This window comes from Seriola aureovittata, chromosome 9 (genome assembly GCF_021018895.1).
Source record: "Seriola aureovittata isolate HTS-2021-v1 ecotype China chromosome 9, ASM2101889v1, whole genome shotgun sequence".
Taxonomy (NCBI): domain Eukaryota; kingdom Metazoa; phylum Chordata; class Actinopteri; order Carangiformes; family Carangidae; genus Seriola; species Seriola aureovittata.
In genome coordinates this window covers 28,895,081-28,902,612 of record NC_079372.1, presented here as the reverse complement: position 1 = coordinate 28,902,612, position 7,532 = coordinate 28,895,081, and the positions used below count along the sequence as shown (strand labels likewise).

The 7,532-nt window shown below is 38.9% G+C and overlaps 1 long non-coding RNA gene across 2 annotated transcripts; it reads left to right on the top strand.

Annotated features, from left to right (window-relative positions):
• Positions 1-3,527: 3,527 nt before the first annotated feature.
• Positions 3,528-7,263, top strand: LOC130175062 (uncharacterized). Of its 2 annotated transcripts, none has more exons than XR_008828687.1 (5): positions 3,528-3,681; positions 4,030-4,109; positions 4,574-4,667; positions 5,431-5,470; positions 6,968-7,263. It is a non-coding gene; the product is annotated as an uncharacterized LOC130175062 (long non-coding RNA). The 2 variants fall into 2 exon arrangements; XR_008828688.1 differs by having other exon boundaries at positions 4,000-4,109.
• The last annotated feature ends 269 nt before the right edge of the window (positions 7,264-7,532 follow it).

The following is a 7,532-nucleotide window of genomic DNA, read 5'->3' as shown; positions in this document are numbered from 1 at the left end:
ATAACGTGACATACAAAATGTGTAGACAAATATTTGTCATATAGAAGATTGTTCATTTAATACTCAAACCAGTCCTCAACTGAAGCAGACATTCATGCACCTATCCTGACAGCTGATCGATATTTGTGATTAACTGTGATCAGCCGCATCTTAACTCAAGTGTTTGTGTTTTATTGTCATTTGAAAGTTTCCACACTGTGAAAACTGAGTGATCTGTGCCAACAGAAGGAGGACCTCATGTACAGAGCAGCCCATTAGTTTCCATTCATCTGGTTGAAGGGAGACTGTATGGACATCCTTAGTTCTCTAATGTGCTGTGATGATGATGATGATGATGATGATGATGATGATGATGGTGGAAAACCTCCCAGTTCATCTTCCTCTGATGAAATGACAGAACAACTGCTGATGAGTTAGTTTATTATTCTGTCTTCAGTATTCACAGGTTCAGTTTCTTACCTGCAGCTTCACTTCTGCTGTTGTTGACAGGTGATGGTAGCAACACTTTTAAGATCAGAATTTATAAATATTAAACTGTGATTAATGATGGATCATCTCTGGCACTGTCACCACCTCCACAGGTGAAAGTATTTACCAGTTAACATCAGCATGTTTTTTGATCCTTCATTGTCAGTGTTGTCAGACAACATTTAAATATTTCTAGTATTTATGTTGTTGATTGAAGCTAACATAGAAATAGCCACACAATGCTGTACGTGTTACTATGTGAAGATTCATACCAGATGTGTTCTATAAAAACCATCAACAAAGTTAAAGAGCTTCATAAATAACTTTATTGGACATTATAAACTACATTAATTTAATCAATTTACAACACTGGAAACATGTATAAAAGAATAATAAATGGATTAATTAAATACTGTAGTGTACAATTTACAATCAACTAACTATTTAAAATCAAAAAATAGTTGTGGATGAAGTTAAAGCTGAATTTCACTGTCATATGTAAGTTTGTTTAATAAAAAGAAGTAGTTGAATCAACAGCAACAGAATTTTTAGTAACAAGTATAATCATTATTCATCATGAGTCCTAATGTGTGAGACAGTTAATATTTATTTGCTCCAGTAACAATCTCCCTCTCAATAAGTGATGCTGTTGGAACAGCACGCTGATATTAACTATAATGGCTGAGGACTATGAAATATGAATCTAATGTTTGAAACTATTGACAGTTTGTTACAGCTGCAGTGGAGTCCAAGAGTCATGTGACTATATGTCTGACACGGGGCAGAGAGTGTAATACGACAGTGAGGGTGAAGGGAACCAGGAAGTGCACAGCTGATCAGACTGAACAATGTTATGGCCACAAGTGTTACATTAAAAAATACTATATTATCATATAAGACACTGTGTCTGTGTTTGGGAAGAGAAGATCTTCATGTGTGGACACTGCAGGTGGAGGTGGTGCAGGGCCTCCATCATCGCTGCAAGAGGTTGTAGGTGTCCCCAAAGATCCAGACCTTGGCTGGATGGAAAAAACATTATAATAGAGAGAAATCAGATCAATATCATATTGTAAAGTATAGAGAAAAAGACAAAAGAAACAGCACTCTGATTAGATGATCACAGATATCTGAAAATACATTATTCCCTCAGCTTAGTTGTAATAAACAGTCTGCTGAACCGTTTTACATGAAATAACAATAGAATAGAAACTAATACTGAGTTTGGAGTCATTGTGCAGGTGCACATGTCATGATGGTTCTCAGCTCTCAGTCATGTTCTTTATTCTGACAGAGACACAATCATTCCAACAGATGTTTTGACTCCTGTCATCAATAATGAAATGAACTAGAGCTGAAAACTATCCGACTGACACTGAACCAAACTTAATATGAACAAACACGACACACACGTCCGCTGCTCTGCTCTTTACCAGCTCGTCCAGACACGACAGTTCACCGTAATAACGGGATCGTTTAGTGACCGTGACTTACCGACATTAACCCGCTGTCTCTGTTAACACTAAGGTCGGTGACGTCACCTTCGCTTTGCAGAACTCATTTTAAAACACGTTATAACATGTTTTCCCTCGGTCTGTGGTTTTAATACAAGCGGTTACACCACACAGTTAGCTTACACACAGTAACTTCAGCTAATATTACAAGCTTTCTCCTCATATATGTGATATTTACCAAATGTGGACATGTATGCAATTAGCTACTAAGATTATTTTAACACTGAGATATAAAGTTTACTTCGAATTATAAATGCTAACTGTGTTAGCAGCGACTTCGTACTGTGTATCCAGAAGCCTGCTGCGGTCAGGTAGCCGGTGTAGGCGGCCGTGCATAGCAAAGACTCTTTCTACAGTTGTTCTTGTTATTACAGCCTGTTTCTGCACAAAGCTCGGGCATTTTAACACTAACTGATGGATTACTTGTCCCTGTCGGAGCAGAGAGGAGGAGCCTCTGACTCCTCGGCTTCTCCTATTGGTGCAGCAATGAACCTGTCAGTCCTCACCACAGCTGCTGCCGTTTAATCATCAGAGGAAGAGAGTTTAAGAGCTCGGCCGCACATCATTAGTGGCGGCTGACATGATAGGCAGCTCACCTCTGTACCGCCTTTGTGAACATTTGTGTGTAATTTGTGATTTGGTTTGAGATGCTGGTAGTGATTGTTGGGGACTGGGCTAAGTTTAAATTCTGATGTGCATCACACCCTTAGAAAAAGACTGTTGGACACATTGGGAACAGGGCTGCTGCTTCTTGTATTTTTGGGTTGGTTAGAATCGCATAGTTAGGCTCTTTGTTGGCTCCTGTTCCCCTACTTCAGTTATCCTCTTGCCTTGTTTGTATCTTTGTTTAATTATTTACCCTCCTGGTTACTCAATAATTTAAATCAGTAAATTTGATTTACCAATAACACCTGGTTTTATGTTGCTTCCCTTTTTCCCCTAGCTGGGTCGCAACATAAAGACTGCCAACATGCGGTGACTGGTGAGACAGGCCCATGTCGTCATATATAGAACCTAGAAACCAACATGGCTTCAGTGAACTGACACCTGGCTCTGTGAGCAGTCCACAGTCAGTAAGTGAAATACTCAGTGAGTAAAATTTCCCGGGCTGTTGTATCTTTTTTACTTGCAGAAATCAACTGCCTGGTACTGGATGTGAGTCCCACAGCGTCGGAGATTTTACTTTCTCAGTAAAGTGGTTCCACAAAGGGTTTATATCTTGATGCTTCATGTGAACAGTGCAACATCTACTGGCCTGAATGCAAAATGGGCAAATACAAACGTTTGTACGTCACAAATTGAATGTAAGTATAAGGGAAAGCATGATTGTATTTTATATTTCAAGCAAATAAAAGCAAATTAAAATGTTGACCTCCATCCGTTGTATTTCAGAGTCATCTACTGAAATGCGCATGCGCACCAGCCTGTCCCGTGTTGTAATACCACTTTGTGACACTGGACGCTGTGTGAGTCAGTGGCGCGTCAAGTCTGCCCCTCAGTCCACGAAGAAGAACAAGTTCCGGCTCCTAAAAGACGATATTCATCTGCGTCCTGAAGAACCGCTCCCGACAAGAAACCACGTTCAACGGCAAAGAAAAGAAGCAACAGAGTAAATCTGGATGTGGCTTTCCACCGCTGGAGAAGCTCCTGAGAGGAAAGAGATGCGGTTTGATGCCGAGCTCGCAACTTTCCTGTTAGCCTGGTGAGTAGCTTCAATGTTAGCTCTTTAGCTAACAGTATAATCAGTGCAGCGACCGACAAACATTTCAGGTGGTGATATTGACGTTGTCGACAGACGTTTTAGCGGTTAGTAGGATTGTGTCTGTTGGTCTCGGCTGTTGTCCAGCTAGTGACGTCAGTAACTTCAGGCTCATCTTGTAACTGACTGTAACGTGAGATTGTATGGAGCCAGTAGACCGAGTGAATACACGTCGATCGGTTCACCATGTTGTAACCACTTTACATTACTGTTAGGAGATCAGCCATGACTGAAAGTGAACTAGGTCTTTACATTTCTCAGGAGATTTCAGCATCCCTCTGTCTTTATCAGGACCTGAGCCAGTACAGGTGCAATACCGCCTCCACCTGTCTCACCAACGGCAGAGAGTCCAGACAGTGAGGAGGGTCCAGGTGAGTAACATGCTGTCATTCACTTTTAACAGTAAGACTTTACCACTGTGATTAAATCAGACCCACAGTGTAAACATGTTCATACTGCTGATTCTTGATAATAAATAAACCACTTCCTATATTGGTTATGTATATCCATATTTGTATTACTGAATTTGTTGGTGATATAGTGTGTGTGTGTGTGTGTGTGTGTGTGTGTGTGTGTGTGTGTGTGTGTACACATTGAATTCTTATCACACCTCTAGTTGTTTACACTTAATTTACATTTCATAATATATTATATTCATACTGTTACTAGTGTTCACATTTTGTATATCTCATAATATTCATACTGTCGTTATTTTTTGCATATTCATATCTAACCTCACAATCTATTATACTCACACAACAGACCTAACATGTTTGAATATGAAGAACTTGTATGATCTAAAGGAATTGTCCTATCACATGTTTGTCTGTATCAGGACCAGAAGTCCAGTCTAATCATCAATGATGAACCAGCACCTGCCTTTTCTTCTGCATCTGGCCTCATCAACCACATGACATCAACACCTTGAGGTGTGATCCCTGCACATGATGGATATTGTCTATACTGTGATCTTTTGCACATCCCCTAATCAATACCTTTTGCACATCTTGCCCAGCAGGAGTTTTGTCATTCTAAAACACATTTGTACATAGTTGTGTGGTATTTTCATATATGTATTGAGTGTTGCAGTATTTTTTTCTTTTTTTTCTCAATTTCTGAGTCTGCCTTTGTGATGTCATCATCCCGTCCTCATGCTGCTGTATCCTGCCAAGGACCACCCATGTCCTGCAGTATCCCCTTGCCTTCATAAATCTGCAGGTGTATGGAGGTTACAAGTAGAATTCAGATCCTGTTTTCACACCTCAATTTAAATTCTACTTGTAACCTCAGTGTCACACACTTGCAGGAATTTTGAGCAAGTTTTACCGTTTTGTGCTTTGTATGTGACACAGAAGCTCTTCCTCTTCCAGTGTCTTTGTGTTGCCTCACCGCTAATGTGTTTATTTTTATATATATATATATATAGATATATATATCTATATATATATATATATATCTATATATATATATATATATATATATATATATATATATAGGAATCTCTTCTACAACTTCTTCTCATGTACATGTATCATTTATTCATAAAGTCTTGTTTTAATTACAGTAAATGCTAAATGAGGTTTAAATGGATGATTGATAGATCTTTTATGTTCTGAAGTCCTTAGAACGCTTCAAAAACATTTCATAGTCAAAAGAGGAGCTGCTTTACATGTCCTTATTTTTCCTTTTGAGTTTTCATAGGGATGGCAGAATCCACCTGGGGCAAGAAAAGGTAAGTCTGTTAAAAGCAGTTTGTATTTTGTGTAGTTGCATTTCCACATAGATCATAGAATATCATTTTAACTCATCTTAAACGTTTATCTGTCTATTACATTTAAGTTGTCATCATATCGAATGCATCAGAATACAACGTGGATGTGATTATTAATATATTTGGCTTGAATACAATTAAAATACTTGTTTTGAAACTTGCTGTGTCTGATTTGTTAAGGAACTTATTGTGATATAATGATGGAGTAATGAGGAACTACTCAGTAACAACTGTTTATCACTTCACTGACCAAAGCTCTACCAATAGTAAACGACCATGTAAATGTAACATGGTGTAACATAGTGTGTTTTATGCTGAGAGATGTGTATTAGTTAGCAGATGTTTTTAAAAACAAAACTGTTGTTGGCTGTAGCTATATGTACCTCGGCTCAGATTAGGCTCAAAATGATTTTGAGCAAGTTTGCGTATGTGAAACAATTGCTCTTGTGTCAAAGAGGTTTATATTTGTTGAAAGTCTGAATCAGAACTCAACAATGATCAGTGTTGAGGTTGAACAAAGACACTGTAAAAGAAGAAATGGATTTGTCAACATCTGTGTCGTGATACAGAGAAGAAAACTGTAAAACTCTGGTCAAAAGTTCCCACAGTGACACTGAAGTGACGAGATCAAACTTTGTACTTGTCAGTGTCTCACACTGGGAATGTTGCTCACTGAGTTTTACAGTTTCCTGCTCTTTGTCTCTGAACACAGACGTCCACAAAAGCTTTTCTTCTTTCCCGGGCGCGAGACAGCCGCCGATTTCATTAGCATTTTCTCTTTTTTTTTTTTTTTTTTTTTTTTTTGTCTTTATTGGTTAAAAAAACATGGGCAGAACAGAAGAAGGGGCGGGGCTAGCGAGCCAGCATTAGCAGCTAGCATTAGCTTCTTTTTTTTCTATTGGTGAAAAACACAGGGACAAAAAGAACAGAGGGTGGACCTCACTAGCATTAGCATTAGCAGCTACCAATAGATTGCAAATAAAAGACGGTGGGCTAATTAGCATTTGCATTAGCACTGATCATCAGGATTAGCTTCTTTTCTACAATAATGACATTGATTACAATTATAATGCTAACAATGTTATACATGGAGGCAATGCATGTGTGCTCATACAGTATATAGAACTGCCCCCCCCATTTTCATTATCTCTAGCATTAGCAGCTAGCTTGCTGGCATTTTTCATTGATGAATGAATTTATAAGAAGAATAGTACAATGTAAAAGTGTGAGAACTTTCTAAATGCACTGTATGTCTAACTGATTGATCTGTCCAGCAGCCATCTCTAGTTTTCTTTCCCACAGGGAGTTTCTCTAGGATGAGGTTTAATTCAGGCAGTTTATGTTCTTACAGCTGCTTTCACACCACTGCTGTGTGTGCACTAAATTCACACACAAATATTAACATTAACATGTGAAACCTTTCTCTCTCTCTCTCTCTCTCTCTCTCTCTCTCTCTAGGTGACAAAGAAGCTGCTGGTGCTGCTTCTGAAACGGTTGCCTGGGTTACCAATGTTGGTGTGTTGGCTTTCCAAGATGGCGGCCGGATTGTTGACACCACATCTTCGAGGTGGACCCCCGGGGGTACACCGGTACAGTTAAGCCCAACGTCGTTTTTATTGCTGGACCTTGTAAATGATGTTAATAACATGTCAGGGCTCCACAGTCACAGATATAGCTACAGCTACATCATGTGTAATTGACTGTTTAGGGGGGGGAATTAAATAAATAAAATGAAATGTATTATGACAACTTTACACTTTTGAATGGGTTGTGAGTTATTTTAATAACTGAAACACCATGTTTGCCTCATGGATATTTTACATTCCTGCAGGCTGCCTGTGTGACCAGTAAAACCCACAAACTGCTCCTGATCATGTTCACGTTATAATAGACTGATATATAATAATACACTCTGGCCCACGCTGTCTGTTGCACATCAGCTGTTCAAAGACACAGTTTACAAAAGAAACTACTGACTTGCCAAGTGAGAGAATAGTCCACAGTGTGGATGGACTAAGTTCAC